The 18353-nt window shown below is 37.9% G+C and overlaps 1 protein-coding gene across 1 annotated transcript in view; it reads left to right on the forward strand.

Annotated features, from left to right (window-relative positions):
* The window catches only part of LOC149790718 (uncharacterized), a 395180-nt gene that overhangs the window by 145340 nt on the left and 231487 nt on the right, over positions 1 to 18353 (forward strand). Inside the window, exon 3 of the mRNA XM_089973252.1 lies at positions 17941 to 17990. The gene's annotated coding sequence lies outside the window, so the exon portion shown is untranslated. The remainder of the gene's footprint in view (positions 1 to 17940; positions 17991 to 18353) is intronic.

Below are 18353 nucleotides of genomic sequence, written 5' to 3' on the forward strand. Positions count from 1 at the left end.
GTCTGTCTGTTTCCACTGGAACACATTCAATGAGATTTCCTTTTGGTTAACACTTGTGTATTTATGTATAACTATTGCAAAGCGAAAATATATTCGCTTTGATTTAACATTTTCTGAGTTGTTGTTAACTGTACAGGCTTTCTTCATTACACAATGCCATATAAAGTAACAATTTCCGAGAGACTGGTCGGTGTTCCTACGAGATGCATCAACATATTCTTGAATTGATAACCTTGTGCCAGTAACTAGATAATGTAATATCATATATCTAGTTTTATTGCGACTCCACCTGTTTGAATTTGAGGGCCAGTGTAAAGTCAGTAAATTTTATTTTACTTTTATTTCTGGTTGATAATGAATCACTTTTTTACGACTGGCAAAAGTCCTCTTAGAATTTCATTCCTTCCAATTCTGTAAATTCGTCTACGAAATCTTGATATTGTTATAAAATATTATAGTGTAGGCCAATGCATTTTGGTGTCAGGTATAGATTTAATATTTTACAACCAGTCTGGTTATTACATAAGAGCAATCAATTTCAAGCGCTGAGGAGTAAGAAGAAAGGACATTCGGTGCTTCACGCATTTGTGCCTTATATCTCTAAACCTGTTACAGAAGGAACACTTGTTTGCCTTAATCTTCCATCTCTCATTCCAGACCAAAACACAGATCTTAGAATTGACGTTACGTTAGAATTTATGTTACGTTTATCCCATACGGATTAACCTGGTCTTTTCACTGTCAAGTTTAAATTTGTTTGCCTACAAATACATCTATTTTTTAAATAAAAGAAGGTTCTAGTTTGCATTCGGTGTAGTGCGAAATACTGTTGATTCTGCATAGCTCAGTGTGTCAAATTTATTCTACACACTGCTTGATAACATTCATTTGCTCATCAACATATCACCCCTTCTTTTCTTTCTGACGAAGATCAAAGCCTCTCAATTTTAAAGAAGTAAAATTGCATTGAATGCAGGCTATTCTTCCTTTTAACGCAAAGATCCGCCTGTTTGCCTGTATTTTTTTTATATAATTATAATTATTTGAAAGGAATGTGCAAGTACAAACATAAATGATTCTTTACAAGCTAGATGTGAAAAGCAATATCCTCTCAGACACGGATGTTTTCTCGAAACGGCCTTAGCGTTATCTGTCTTATAAATCGTATCGTCTCTAAAATGATCGTATTACCAAGACATTTAATGCTCCTTATATGAAGATGTTTATGTTCGCTTTACTAGTTTGCACCTTTTCAGAGAAAGTCAGCATTGTCGATCAGGAAACTCTTTCACATAGTATTCATTAATATATTGCACTCTTCCATTGTTCATAATATTTAATGAGTGCGCTTACAAATTCACAAAATGCGCTAAAATGACACATTCTGCTATTCGCATTATGAGTATATGACGCGTGTCGGTAGATATGTACAAAAAATGAGATGCAGGAAGCTCGCGAAACACAAAATATTTATCCTCCTCGAAAAGCTTAAGTTTGTGTAGTTTAAGCCTGCTGATAAAATGAATTCTTTCTGAACTTAGGGCCTTTAAAGTTTGAATTCGTAGCATACTATTGCAAACTAGAATCAAGATGTTATGTTTGACTAAAGACGGTCATTTCCAACTATAAAATATTTCGTTTGTATAAGGTGTTGTAATCTGTCAAGCAAATAATTTTATGTATGCATAACCTACAAAATGTATCACCAGATGGATGACCCTTCAGCACGTTATTAACGACACGTCAACAGACTGGCCTATAAACTTAGTATTGTCCGAAATGTTATCTATCTCGAGTCGTGACTATCTACTCTTTCGATTAACACCCGCATTTTGATCGAAAATACAAACTATACTTTGGACTGGTAGCATGAGGAAACAAAAACGGACACAAACTTATCTACTACATTGATGCTATTAAAAAGGGTTATTAATTTGGCGTTTTGGTATTCAGGCAGACGAAATATAAAACACTGTTTTCTAGAATATCAACATCTTTGTTTCTTTCGCAGCATTGAAACATGACTATTTTCTCCTTCTCTATGTATATACGAAGAATGTCTAGACGTAATGTAAAAACATCTTAGTTCATAGCTATTTGTTCCGTCACTTAATAATGAAATAATGAGGGAGTACTGCTTTACACTCAAGAAATTGTATTATTTCTTATTATATTATCTTTTATACAACCAGTGTACATCTCATATTTCCGCGGATGTGGAAAATGATGAATGTATTTAAATGAGTTTCGACTGGATAAACAGCAAAATTACATCATTTGGACGGCATTTTGCGTCCTGTCGTGGGAATCAATACACCAGTGATACAGAGATAAAAATAACTAAAGTATATACAAATTAAAACAGCCTAATTAGAAATTTTCTGTTCTGTCTGATATTTACACATTGTAATCGGTGGTATTAGAGTAAGATTTTCCGACTTACCTGTTCAGCCAATCAGAATTCTGAATAATTTTTGAAAAGGCAAACAAGTACTATGTATGAACTTGAGATCGATGATCAGTTTAAATTGGATATAAGCCCGATTGTTGAATTTTGAAAGAGACAACAGGTATTCATGTACATTATTTTTCACCAAGTGGGTAGACAAGAAATTGTATTTCGTACAACTTGAATCGTATTTCAAATAAGAAGACATTCAAGGTAGTTGCTTCAAAAGCACACAGAAATAAACTTATACAAAAAATGATAACGGTGCAAATTCGAAACAGTTTCCCATCGTTTATAGCTAAACAAGTTCTTTGTCAGCGAAACAAAAGAAACCTAAACCCCTACCACCCCAAAAAAGAACAAACAACAACTTACATGTACGTAACAAAAGACTTAACGGACCCCGAGTGGCCGAGTGGTCTAAAGCGCTCTCCGTTACGGATCACTGCTATCTCACCTCTGTCTGCGTGGGTTCGAGTCTCGGATTCGGCTATTGTGGGTATGTGAGAAAGCTTGCCAGTAGCTTCTGGTGGGTCGGTGGTTCTTTCCGGGGTTTTCCCGGGTTCATCCTCCACCAATAATACTGGCCACCATGTATAGCCTATCGTGTGCTGAAAAATGGCGTCAAACCCTACAACAACAACAAAATGTACGGAAAATTCTGGACTCCTAACTGTTAGAATCACTAAGCACAATTTACAAGACGAGATATGACAATATAAAGTTGTGCAAAAATCTTTTATGTGTGTGTGTGTGTGTGTGTCTTGAAACAATTCACAGCCCGAAGGTAGAACTATAATGGGTGCGCTCGATTAGGACAAAAAAAAAAAAAAAAAAAGACGTCACAGCTGGGTAAACATGTATCACTTAATGGCTATTTGTCTCGCTCAAGTAGCTAATGATTCACTCGAGCGATCATATGTAGCAATTATCTGAACCTATCCTCGGAAAAATTAAATTGTTGTTTATTGAGGAGTGATATGACTTACCAAGACATTCGGACAACTCGATCATTAATTCTTTACCTTACATCCTGTACGTATTATTATTATTATTATTACTAGTAGTAGTAGTAGTTGTTGTATTAGTAGTAGTAGTAGTAGTAGTAGTAGTAGAGCAAACAGCAGTATAGTAAAACTGCTGGCAGTAGCTGTGTTTAGGTTTTGAATTAGACGATGCAGCAAGGCCGAGGTCATATCGGTCTTGACACTGTAAACATTTACTTTAAAAAAATTATATTCATTTCCTCAGTTGTTAATAATTAAATGATTTTGCATATAGGCAAACTATTCAACTATATCTGAAAAGAAATATTCATAGTTCAAATTCAGTTGAATAACTGCAGTGATATATTTATCAATGGAACAGATTTTACAAGAAAACAGATTTTACAAGAAAACAGCGATTGTACACACGTATGCACAGGTTTTTCTTTACAGAATAATTGCAAACAGCTGTTCAAAAGAACTCAAAATGACTAAATCTTTAACAGGAAACATCCTTCTTTGGTGAAACTTTTATATCATATATTTTGAACGCAAAGTCTATTGCTAAAAAGGCTTTGAAAATCAAGTGTGTAAGTATGAGGTTAAACGTTATAGTTGTCACATAATGAGATAGTAGTTCTCGACAGTCTGGTATTTTGTACAGATTGCCTGAAAGCACTGCACTAATATTGTGACCTCGTGGTATGGTATGTCTTGATAAAGGAATCTGCGCAGTATATCTAGCATGGAATACTACCGTTAAATCATCCATCAAGATAATCCGTCCCTGGCAATGAAAATAGGAAATCAGACCAGTTTTTAAAGTAACCACTTGTAATTGGCACCAAACAGGTGCTGATTAGGACAGGTGTATAAAGCTACTTTAGTTATCGGCCTTAACCACGCGTGACTGCTTTAGGTTATTATTTATTGGCATGTAGCAACAGCGGATGCGATGGTTTTGCGCGTTATATAGTTGGCTATTCACATGAAGGAATGTCTTGTATACAGTTTCTTTATATATAGGTTTCCTTTTATTAATAAAACAGCGTGACCAAGTATCAAACGTTTCTTATATATTGGCGTTAAGTTGAGACATTAATTATTCTTTGATTTTAAATGTTTCCATGATAAAACAAAGTCGCCAACACACTCTCCTTGGATCTTTTTAAAGCATGCTTTCGTGTTTTATGTAAACGAAAATATGGTCAGTCAGATATATTCTATGATATTTATCTGTTTGAAAGAATGATCAGACCAACGCACAAATATTCTTCCTGGATAAAGAGTTCTTTTTTCGAATTAAAGCAAATAAACTTTCTTTAGAACAGCTATGCAAATGTTTTGCTGAAGGCCGTCGGTTCGATCCTTCTATTGTCTTCTAGCATGATCATTGTTGTTTTGTTTTTTTGTTGCATTAATAGAGAAAGGTATGTTTGCCTGAATTATTACTTGTTTTCTAAACGCGTGTTGATCGTTTATATGCAAAACATACCTTTTGCCTGTTGGTGCATTGAGGAAAATGATAGGCTTGTAAAAATCATAGGAAAACTGAATGATACAGGAGCCGAGAGCGCAGTGTCAAAGATTGACCAGGATTTTGTAATAACAGTTTAACTGGGGTAAAGTGCAAACGAATATCCATAAGATACTCATGGTGCACTCTCTTTGAAAACGCAGTCTCTTCTGATAAATATAAGTGGTGAAGAGGGGGAGGGCACTTTGCAATCAGTGGGACTTCTATGTTAAATTTGGTCGTTTGAACTTTGGGATCAGAAACGGGAATTTAACATGGGAGCAAACTGAGCCTGTCTAGGATCAAGGGGGAATTGAACATAAGGAATGTATAGTGACAATGGATTGGGCCTGTCTAGGGTCAATATGAATTGGAGAGGGTGAAGTCACTGTACTGGAAACTGGCAACAATGTTGCAACTGGCTGACCTCAATCGGTAGGAACAGTGTTACCAGGGGCTGACCTAAATACGCGTTACTCTTGGGACAAACAGAGACATGGACATAGATACGTGGTTAGAGACAGAGTTAGAGACATAGAGACATAGACATATATACACAAACATAGATTTATGAAGATAAATCTATCCCAAAAAATCTACTAAAAACTGTTTAGGCAATAATAATAATAATAATAATAATGCTTTATTTATAGAGGGTGACTCATTAGTCAAGGACTATTCTCCCTTGAGGCCCTCTTAAGGAGAGTGTAACAATGCACATTATATGAAGATAGCAATAATCAGTGTTTATTTAAACATGTTTAGTATTAAAATACTAAATTCCATTATCTATTAGAAACACATACATGCTCATGATATCTTTTCTTAAATACTCTAATATTTTCAGCAGATTTTACATGTAGTGGAAGCTTATTCCAAATAACTGTACCAGAGTATTGAAAATTCTTTTTAAATTGCTCTGTTCTTGGTTTTGGTATTAGAAGGTTTCCATGTGATATTGATCTCAACTGGTATTGTGTTGAAAAAGGCCTGAATAAGTCTTGAAGATACTCTGGTGTAGTTCCATGTAGGCATTTATATAAAAGAACTGCCTTGTGAAAATCTATTCTGTCATATATTGTGAACCATTTGAGTTCTGTAAATAATGCTTTTGAGGAATGATCAACAGATGCATCTAAAATTACACGTGCTGCTCGTTTCTGAAGTTTATAAATCCTGTCAAGCTCAGATTTAGCACAGTTTCCCCATACATTAGAACAATAATCCATTGTTGGAAGAATATATGATTTGTAGTATAGATTGCGAGTTTCCATAGGTAAATATTTCTTGATTCTGCTGAGAAGGGCAATTTTGGATGACAGTGTTTTATAAAGCTTATCAATATGGTCATTCCATAATAAATTATTATCTACAGACACACCTACAAGCCTTTCATGTTTGACATTATCTAATGCATGATTATTTATTGCAAGAGATAGTTTTGGGTTCCCTGACTTGTGTAGCTTTTGTGATGTCCCCAGAATCATACATTTTGTTTTACCGTCATTAATTACCATCCTATTTTGTTGTGCCCAGTTTTGGACTCTAATAAGGTCTGAGTTTAATCTCATTTGGATAACTTCAGTATCAGAACTAGATGTATACAAGGTTGCATCATCTGCAAACAAATCAGTATTTGTGGATTCATTATTTAATGGTAGATATTTGATATAGATAAGGAAGAGGAGAGGTCCCAAAACTGAGCCTTGAGGGACTCCTGAATGAATAGTGCGAGTTTGAGAGCTAATATTGCCAATGCTTACTTGTTGAGACCTTTGGTTTAGGTACGATCTAAACCAGTTTAAAGAAGGATTGTCAAACCTGTAACAGTTCAACTTTTGCAGCAGAATTTCATGATCAACAAGATCAAAGGCTTTCTTGAAGTCAAGGAAAATAATCCCATTTATATGTCCATTATCCATTTCCTTCAGCCAAAGATCAATTAATTTGGTGAGTTCTGTTTGGCACGAGTGGTACTTTCTAAATCCTGATTGCGCTTTATGAAATAGAGAGTATGTTTCAAAAAATTTATAGACCTGAATGGCTACATGCTTTTCAAATAGTTTTGACAATACAGGTAGAATTGATATTGGTCTGTAATTTCCTGGATCCTCCTTTCCTCCTTTCTTAAAGATAGGTGTAACCTTTGCACATTTCAATGCTTCTGGAAAATTACCACTCATTATACTTAAATTTATGATATGCGTTAGTGACTTTGTTATTACTGGTGCAGCAATTTTAAGAATTCGTGGACCAGTACCATCCAATCCAGAGGATTTATTAATATTAATCTTAATTAGCATCTCAAAAACATCAGCTTCACTAACATTAGCTATTGAAAAATAATTATCATCAGGAATTTTAGCTCTTATAAATAATAGAAGAGCATCAAGTTCAATTGGGATGTTAGTCTGGTTCTGAATACTGTTACTGGAGATGCTTTTGAAGAAATTGTTGAACATTTCCACAATGTCTTGTACAGATGTTGCTATATCATCATTTTGCTTGAGTCTAGGGGGAAGACAACTGTTCTTGGGTGGGTTCAGCTCTTTTAGATGCTTCCACAATGTTTTGGTACTCTTACTTTCATTAATAGCCTGTTTATAGTAGTTCTCTTTTGCCTTATCTATCAGGTGCTTAGTTTTATATCTCCACTTTCTATAGCTTTTCATGTCTTTTTTTCTTGTGGAAATTATCTCTTAGGTGCCTAGCCTCATTGATCTCAGGGGTAATCCACTTGGGTGTAATTTGGTGTTTAACCCTTTTTGTTTTAATTGGGGCATGCCTGTCTAAGGCTGCATTGAACATCTGATACCATTTGTCCAAGGCAGTGTTGACATCAGTTATAGTGCAGGCAGATTGGAAGGGTTTGCAAACTAAATCATTTAAGAACATTTCTTCATCAAACTATTTGAAGTCCCTGTCTTGTATTTCAATGTGTTTGCCATTTTTCGATGATTTCGGAACATGTCTAGTTATACAGACTGGGTAGTGGTCACTCAGTGCATACACTGGCACCTTAATTTCACTTATGTTTTCAGGTTTATTAGTATAGACTTGATCAATGATAGTAGCACTTTTATCTGTTACTCAAGTTGGGGTGTTAATTAATTGAGTAAAGTTGTAAGTTTCAAAGCTTCTTATCCATGTTAATGGTGGAGTTTTCATGTAGTCAATGTTAAAATCACCTAGTATGATAATGTCTAAATCTTCCTTTAGTAATGCTTTTTGAATTTGAACCTCAAATCTATCAATCCAATCAGCTGTGGAACTAGGTGGCCTGTAAACAGAACAAAAGAGTATTGGCTTTGATTGGGCAAGGGTTACTTCGATCCAGATACTCTCTACCCCAATAGTCTCTAGATCAACACGTCTGTTATAACTAATGGGACTGTGTACATAGAGAAGAATACCCCCACCCCCATGGATTCCCTATCTTTTCTTTCAAAGTTGAACCCCTGTATTTGGAGAGCCAAATCATCAGTATCATCAGAAAGAAAGGTTTCACATAGATCTAGAATACTGACTGATCTAGTTTGCTGTAGTATTAACTTTATCTCATTCAGTTTAGGGAGGATGTGTTGTATATTTAGGTTGACTACTTGCAGACCTCTTTTGAGGAGGCCAAAAACATGACAATTTTGATCAAAGGATTGATCTTCAGACAAGGCAGTATGCAATGTATTGTTTTTAGACTTGATAGATTTCTTTACAATGCCTTGATTATTTACATAAACATATGAAGAAGATAACATACAAGATCCATCTGTTGTACCATGACCACATGTAGTGGGTATTTGAGAATGTTCAATATGAGACTGATTTACATACATACAAGAAGACAATGACATATTAGACACTTGGGGGGCCTCAGAGGGAGAAGTAACTTGAACAGTATCACATAGTTGTTTACATGTTAACAAGTTGCACTTTGTACACAAATCAGATAGTGCCTGAAACCTGTTTATAAAATTATAATTATTACTTTGAAAAGTATACACATATTCTAATGCATTTTGTTGCTGGATATGTGTTGCATAGGCCTGTACATCATATCCTTCTACCTACTGGTATGTGCACAACATTTGCTTATGTCCTAGTTCGTTACAAAGATGGCAACGAATCTGTTTTCCATGCAGACACCGCTGTGTTACATGACCATGCTTTCCACAATACAAGCAGTTAACTGACTCATGCCTTACCCCTTTTATAAGTCTTGTGTACTGGTCTATATTCCTAAGGAGCATGACAGTACTTCTGTTGGACATGTGGATTTGGTCTTGCTGGTATAATTGTTGGTTCACTCGATTGTCTTTGAAGAAGGTCCAGTATTGCGGAACAAAGAGTATTTGGAAATTTTCACACAACATACTTAGGGTGTCATTTAGTTGAGTCATAAGTGCATCCCTTCTTGGCGGTAGACCTGAGATGATTATTTTACACTCTACGTTTTTTGGACCTGATGGCATACAACAAACTTTCATAATCATCCTCAGTGCCCTTCAAAGATTGGCCATTACTGAAATCATTGCCACCAATGAGAAGAATTAAAATATGATATGGTGACATATCCATTTCCAATATTTTTTCTGTAATAGTGTTAATAGTTGCACCTCTATGAGTTTTAACGTCAGTTTTATATAACCCTCTTGTTCTTACTCCTTTGATTATTGATGATCCTATGAGAAGAGATCTGTCTTTAACTATGTTGTTGATTTTGACAAGTGGGGGGGGGGGTCAGATGCATTGCTTGAACTTATTGTTTTCCATGACCAGACTGACTGAGAGTTTGGTGACTGCTGTATTTAGTATTTGTATTTAATTTAGCTTCTTGCTGTGGGTGATTGGAGGTTGTCTTTAGAACAGTTTCTTCTGTACCTGGATTTGATGTTGAGTGAGACACATGATGGTCAGTGTTTACAGCATGTGCTTTAGCTCATTTTTGGCTCTGCCCATCTAATGCATGTAGAAGAGACTCATCTTGTTTAATTGGTGTGGTTGCATCTGTGAGCGTGTATAATGATTTTTTTCTAATAGCTGGTTTTGGTATGGTCTGAGTGCCCTGACATACTTTCTGGTCCTTTGACATGTTTGTGTATTGTGTTGTCTGGGTTTTCTGGCACACGTTTTTGGCACCTGGTTTATCCATTTGAACACTATGTAGACTCTTTGATTTTAGTGCAGAGAGTTCCTGTTCTAACCTTTCTACTTGGGCCTGGAGTATATCTATCACTACCAAGCACTGTATGGAGGTACAAGGCTGGTTATCGGTTCCATGGAACTCAAAGGAATTTGTTGCACCTATCATAAACTGGGGTCCTGGAGTTTCTTCCACATTGATAGAAATCTGGCTTATTTCATGTAAAGCTGTGTTACTGTTGACTGGATTTGGAAATCTGTGGGCTTCAGGGATGGGTGTTGAAGCCCTTGGCTGAGAGGTAATTGATTTCAATCTGGTGTTGTCTGCCATTTGCTGACAAGTGTTGATAAAATAATTTACCCATTCTGTGTAACCTGGCCCTTGTATTTTACCAGTTGTTATGTATAGAGTTACTGTGGCAGAATCTGTATCCATGGATTTATAGATCAGTCCATTATGTGAATGTCCCTGCTGGAAGTGTAGATTCTCATCCAAGAATATCTTGATTGTTGGAATTTTGTTGGAGTCAGCTGTGTTATACTCTGCATATTATGTTGGATTTTAAGAAAGCTTGGAACTGAAGAGGAGGAGTCAGCCATGTTGGATGTTGGTATTATACAATCTTGGTATGTTGAATCTATTTCAAGTGAATATTTCTCTTAAGTATTGAGTGTGTCTGTATTCTTTGTATCATTTAAGAGATCACCTTGGGTAAATTCTGAAAATGAATCTGATGAATCTGATATGAAAAATGAGTAGATCCACAGTAGACAGTGAAGAAGTGGCCATATTTGTTTTACTGTTCTTTTGTCTGAATATGCAAACATGCAAATCTGTACTTATATCCACAGACTGAGCTTACTAAGTTACCCTGACACTTTTTGCACTGCCTAAATTAGTTACTGGTAGCACTTAGAACTAGCATATTTTCTTCTGTACAGCTGTATTTCCGAATGTTTCAGGAGCTGGTTAAGAGTCTCATACCATGGCGGCCATTTTTTTCAGGCTTCAGGCAAGAGAGAATAGATATCTTTTCGAGGCAATGGAGGGGCCCTTAAAAGGGCCTTTTGGTTTTTTCTTCTTGTTCTTCTAATTTCTGTTTTGTCTTCTTCTTTTCCACCACCACCTTATGTTCTCCACTACATTCTTCTCTTTCTTTAGTCATCTTTGTCCTCCTTCTCCTCCTCCTCCTTCTCTTCCTTCTTCTCTATTGTCCTCTTCTTGTTCTCTTCTTCTTTCATTATTTTCTCATTCCATGTTCTTATCTGTTCCTTTTCCCCTTTTGCATTCCTTTGTTCCTTTTCATCCTTTATCAGATTTCTCAATATTTTTTCCCTTTCTTCAAATTATTAATTTCCATTTTCAATCTGTGCGGGCTATAAGACCCACACTCTGTTCTGATGAACATTTCTTCCACCTTGCTCATGGTATCCATCATCTTTTTCAATTTCATTATCTTATCCAAGTGGTTTGAAGCCATTGTTTTATTCAGTGTTGAATGGCACGAATGACGAACGCTCTCAATTATACGTTTCAAGTACGGACGAGAGAGAAAACATCCCCTCTCACCAACTACCCATATCACCTACCAAACAATTTACAGAGATAGTCGTGCTAACGTAAAATAACTTTTTTTTTGCAAACCAAAACACTAATACCAAACTTTTTGTGTTTAGGGACAAGTGTTTTTTGTTAAAAGATAAACAAACACACAAAATGGAAGCGAACTTACATATACAGGCACACACACACGTACACACAAAGGTACGCGCGCACACAAACACACATACACACACAAACGTACGCGTGTACACATACACACAAACAATATCTTTGTGTTTACGGAAAAGTGTGTTTTGTTAAGGAAAAAACAAACACACACAAACGTAAGTGTGCATACATACACACGCACACATATACACATACACACAACGAATGTGCGCACACAAACACACATGCACACATACACACAAAACATACATGCGCACACATACATATATGCACACACATTAGTGAAGGAGTCGGTGTTTATAATCACTCCATATTCACACAAATAGGCAACTTGTTCAGTCTATCTTTTCTAGAGATCTGGTTAGCCTTGAGAAGGGCTGTTTTTTTTAACTCCAATTGCACATTTCAATGCTGTCACCTTCCAGGCCGGGCACCACACACGCATCGCCTACTCCAATCATTCTCCCAATTATTGCGTGTGATTGAGAGCGCAGATGGTTGATGAGTGGCCTCATTATCCAAGTTTTCACTTTGATGGATAGTGAATACTTGTTCCCCCTGTCTTCTCCTATGCCAGACAAGGCGATGATGAAATATCTGCGGCTCCCAGTCTTGCCGCTGTTTTTCCAACTCCTCCTCCCAATTTTCTGTCCGGTGATATGGACTGTTGGTGTTGGTGGTGATACTAGCTGGGGTTAAGGTATGGTTGTGATGGCGTCCTTAATGCAGGTTTGACCTTACACGCTTGCCGTATAATGAGATGAGGTAAGATCGGTCTTTTCTCTTATTTCTTCTCATCTTGTTTCTTTTTCTCTCCCCCTTCTCTTATATCCTGGCACTTTCCTGCATAGCCTCCATGGGCAGCTCGTCCAGCAGGCGCCTGGCATACTTTCGGATGTGGGGTCAAACGGCAAGACTGTATTTTCCCTTTTCCTTTCCCTTTTTGGACAGGAGAATGACGATGGTGACGGTATGTACTTGTTTTAGGTGATATCTTTGTTTGTTCCGGAAGACAAAACACTGATAGCCATCGTTTACCCCAGGTCGTTTTTATATTGGAATGCGTCATCGCTGATTATTGGTCTGTTGTATCATTTTCATGGCAGGCATCACGCGTCGTTGAGGGGTTCGCAACGGAGTAAATCGGTCGGTTCTTGCTTAGATAAATCCAGTAAACTCTGTAACATACCCGATCTCTCTTGGACTTTGGTATTTGGGGCAGGAACTTTGTTAGCAGCTGCTGCATCAGCTAAATAGGTGGAGGGTGTCACCGCTTGAGGAGGTGTTCGTGGTGACACGGGTTTCAATTTTTTCATCAAATTAGGAAAGGCGCGTGTCAATTGGAATTGGCTGGCATCACCATCAATGGAGAAGTGGAAGAACCTGAGGCTACAGGAAAAGCGGTCACCGTCGCTGCAGGTCGTTGTTTGGACATGCAAGGTTGCGTCCTGACTGAAGTGCCTCTCTTGCTGGTAGAAGCTGCTTTGTGGGGTCTTTTCTGTAGGCTTTTCTTTTTCTGGGGCTGTGACCTCGTCGTGACACCAATGGTATTTTTCTTCTGGATCCGTTTGTGACGGGGAGTGGCTTTTTGATTGGGGATTACCTTTGGGGCACTGGGATCCCATTTTAAGAGGGAGCGAATGATGACACCTCCTATAAAACCGCTTTTTCCAGGTTTCAAACTGTTTTGTGTTTGGTTTGAGTGTCGATACGGAGATCTGCCAGTTTTGTCAAGGTTACATTGTTTCTCTCAAAAAAGTGTTTGGTTTGATGAGGAATGTGAATGATGCCTTGAAGTAATTGACGTGCTATCACCGCAAGCCATTTTAAGACTTCTATGAGACTTGCTTTTAAGACACGAGCACGTATTTGTGGATTGACGTACAAGGCAGGAGTCAGTTTGACGGAAAGATGAGACTGAAGGGACGTCATTTTGACGATATGTGAAGATGACCAGATTAGTTTGACTAGTCAGACAAGATCCCGTCGTCTTCGCCAGGAATTGCTTTCACAAACACGATGGAATTATAATAATTTATTGCAGGAGGCTGTGCGCTGATTGCCACTCTTCGTAACACCACACGATACGTTGAGATGGACGATTGATCAAATAATTTTTTGTGTTCCATCAAACATTGGACAAATTTGGTTTTGCCTGAACCGCTCGGTGCAGCAATTAACATGTGAAAGGGATGTCGAAGAAACAAGGCCTCCCAACTGGCACGATCTAACTTTTCATCCATGACTTTGAAAGTGGAGAAAGAGGGAGCAGAGACAGCAGAGATAGCCATAGTGAAGGAAATGCCACTTTTGAAACGGAGACAAACAAGACAAGAGTTTTTATATTTTTTCAGGACACGTTTTTTTCAAAACATTATTAAAATTGAACACGAAAGACAAACATAAACAAAAGCCAAACGGTTAAATACATCGATACAATATACATCAAATCGATCAAAGTGGAATATAAACAAGTCACTGTATAACATTTGTGGTGACGAAGGTCTGGTGTCCAAGGGACAGTTTGTAATGTTCTTAGGGTCTCTACACTTGTCACAGTCACACAGGGCACGTGCCGGAATGGCTTTTCGGGGATGTTCGTGTCAATGACAGTGGCAATGGTGCAGTCTTGTTTCAAGTGGTCGATCCATCCGTGCTCTATTAACAGTTCTCGAAATGTTCCACAGCAATGCCGTAAAATGTCCATGTTGGATCGACAATACTTTAACATTTCCTCCTGAGTGTCGTAGGTGTCCGAGACATGAGTGTTGTACCAATCGTAGAAAGCTTCTCGTTGATCGGTGCGCATGTTGTTGGATTGTAGTAGTGAGTATCAGGCAAATGAGGTAGAACGGCATGTTGATTGGATTCTGTATTTTGAAAAAGTTCGAAAAATAGCCTTTGGCCATTTCTGTCATTCCAAATATTTTAGGCATTTAACTCAAAGACATGGCCAAGTAACTCACTGAATCATTAAACTGTACTTGTCCCACATACATGAATATGAGCTTGGCTCCGTTCAAAGCCACTTTCGGTGTTCTGTTCCGTTAACTATTTCAGAAAAAAATTGTCCATCCTACCGCGATAAATTGTGAGCCTTCACCTTGGCATAGCGATGGCAGTCTTCGTAACGTTCGATGTCCGCTTGACTCTACGTTTCGTCGATAGGGTCTAAGATCCATTGGGCAAAATCGGCCAACGTGTTAGGTCCTTGAAAGATTTTTTCACGTTGTCAAGAAACATTGTTACAGTGAGGAAAATGACAAAAGATCGGATCTTGGATGCACTTTTCGCACGCCCGATGAGCCACGCTGAAATCAGGAATGCGAATGCCGGTCTCTTGCATGCATTCGAAATTGAAAAATATGAAATTGCCTTTCTTCTTGTGGTCATCGTCTTCCTCCTCCTCCTGTTCGGGTTGGTATTTTTGAATGCAGCATTCGTGTTCCATGTCCACGATGGTTGGGGTGACAAAAAACAAACTCAGGAATGGGAAGTAATGAGCTGTAACTGCCTTATCCCTTTGGTACGGCCAAGGCCTACTTCTGTTGCTGTCGATGATTTGGTAGAAATCATTAGGGTTAGTATCTCAGGCGTAGTGGGAGTATTAACGGAGTTGAAGTGTTTGGTCCGGGAAGGTATTTTTCTCTTGGGTCGTATTAAAGAAGTCTGATTCATTTGTTTCAGACTCCTTAACTCTGCCAAAATATCTACGTGAACCGTCACTGTTTGACTTTCACTGTTCTCCTTCTCTCATAGACCTTGTTTCTTCTCTGATTCTTCTTCCTGTCGTTTTCTTCTTGCCTCTTCTTTTCGCTGTTGCTGTTGAATGAGAAAGGCTTGTTCTGTTTCTTTTTGCTGGTGTAAAAAATTCTCCGGTAAGGAAGGAGAAAGCGACAAAGGTACTGGTACCGGAACAAATTCTTGTGAAAAAGAGAGAACATCCACTAAATCCCAATTAAAATCGTTATCTTATGGAAGTAGGACTTTGCTTTGGTAGCCGCTGTTATATCATCGCTTCTCGTCTCCACGGCCGGTGCACCCCAATTCATCGTCTTCTTAGTTTTCATGTTCTAACTCTGTCTCACTGATTCACTGCGCACAGACCCTAGAGTACCTATATAGGGAAACTGACGTCACAGGCAGCTCTTATCGGATTGGAAGACAGACTCCACACCGTGACTGAATTTTGTACCGCATGTTAGGATTGATGAAGGAAGTCAATCCATTTCGATCCGCTCTTCCACTATATATAACCGCGGTTCACTTCATTCCGTTCACCTGTTCTGGTCACAAGATGTGGACTAACGAAGAATCGTCTACCATCCTGTCGTCAATGCTGTTGAACCTGGACTATCCCTTGTATGCCAAATCATCCAGGTCACCGAGACAGCCTTTTGGAAACGAAGAATCTATGTGGAGAGACAAGGCTGTCTGAAGAGAGTCTTAATCTACGGTCCAGAGGTCAGACGAAGTTTCAGGATGAGCAGAAGATCCGTGCGATGCCCTCTATGTTAACGAATGGTGTTAACAGAAAAAACAACCCAAAGGCTCTTTTCAGGGTCACTCCTGTGCCTCGAAAAGATATGTATTTTATCTAGCCTAAAATATTCTTAGCCAATTGTGTGTGTGATAGATTTGTATTCATGAATCTGTGTTTTTGTAAACGTCAATGTTTCTATGTCTCCAATCCTGTCTCTAACCCTGTCTCTAACCACATCTCTATGTCTATGTCTCTATTTGTATGTAGAGTAATGCATATTTAGGTCAGCCCCTTGTCACACTGTTCCAACCGATTGAGGTCAGCCACTTGCAACATTGTTGCAAGTGTCCAGTACCGTGACGTCACCCCTCTCCAACTCCCATTGACCCTAGACAGGCCTAATCCATTGTTGTTATACATTCCCTATTTTCAACTCCCCCTTGACCCTAAACAGGCCCAATCTGCTCCCATGTTAAATTCCCGTTTTGATCCCGAATTGCAAACGACCAAATTTTACATAGAACTCCCTTTTACTGGAATGTAGCCCTCCTTCAATACTCAAATATTTATGTGCTTTCTACTTGGTTTCATTGTCTAATATGCGCTTTAACCAAAGTAACCGACCGATCACATAATTTACCCAAACATCATCCATCCATGTGTGTGTGTGTGTGTGTGCGCGCGCGCTCAGATAAACCAAATTGTAAGCTTGATTTTGATAATTATCCAAAGTGGTAATCAGAACATGATGGAGTTTCTATCTTGGCTTTATAGCTATTACTACCTTTCTATGCATCTTCCCTTTGTTGTTACATTGGAAAGAGCCTATTTTGTAACTGTTTGGGAAGTCACCAAACGTTTTGTCTCTACTTTTAAAGAACTGGTATTAACATGAGCAAATGGACTCAGAGTGGGAAGAGACCAATATATGTTGATGAATGACACAATAATTTTAATGAAACATATACTCCATGACCTAACACGTGCTTCTATAAAAGAAGAGAGTATATTTTATTTTGTGGTTGATAGCGCTTTGTACGATAGAACGAGTGTCATAGGATTCGTTTAGTAAGAAAAAGAAACGTTTGTATACAACCCTGTTCTATTGCCTACAAGACGTTCTATAGTTGACTGTGCACTTCACCATTGATTTCGTTTGCATGTAGCTGCAGTTTCTTCTATCGATCGTGAATCTCTTGCTGGCGAACTATTTAGATACTGCTGAAATCAATCCAAAGTTATAAAGCAGTAATTATTTAGCAGTGCTTTTTATGTGGGTACTTTGTTTTGTACATACATTAAAACCAACTTCAGATTCAATATCTCAGAAATCTGCCAGGTCTGCTAAATTTTCTCTGTCTTTTTACGTTATCTCTGCAATCCCCCAAGTCCTTCAAACTTGCAGAGTCCCGTACAGCCATGCTAATTTATCTCGTATGCAGCATAATGCAAAGGAAACCTTAAGAGTCATGAATTTGTAGGCTGTACCGAAAATAGTTATCGACTGCATTAATTATTCGTGTCATAGATAATAAGTATCCATCCAAATCTCTTCACTTTAAGAGACTTCACATCCACATCTTTATAATAAAATTTCAACATCATTTTTTAATTTGTGAATTCTTACTATTCCAGTTAAAGAGGTATCCACCCACCGTCATTCCCCAGCTGACGCGTAGTGTTTGGTAAGTTGCATTTGTTTTTATGTGTGCAGTACAACTATTGTCTTGTAACGGAATAGGTGGGTTTTGTTACTTTTTTCATAGATTATATTTAATGATATGACATTGACACAAATGCAGGACATAATTAACAGTTTGCAATTATGGAGGCATATGCATTATAAGAAAGCATACCTGTGTGCGTAACAGGCTTATTTGGTATTTTGTATATTTTGTACATCTTAATGCACATGTATGGTATACAATTCATATTGCTTTCTGGGACTGAAGAAATAATTCAGCGCTGGAAACAATATCCAAGGGGTCAAATTGTCTCCCCGAAAGAACCTGCTGTGCTTTTGGAACATTTGAAATCCTGCATGTTTT

This window comes from Sinohyriopsis cumingii, chromosome 10 (genome assembly GCF_028554795.1).
Source record: "Sinohyriopsis cumingii isolate HCF-2022 chromosome 10, ASM2855479v2, whole genome shotgun sequence".
NCBI classification, from domain to species: Eukaryota; Metazoa; Mollusca; class Bivalvia; order Unionida; family Unionidae; genus Sinohyriopsis; species Sinohyriopsis cumingii.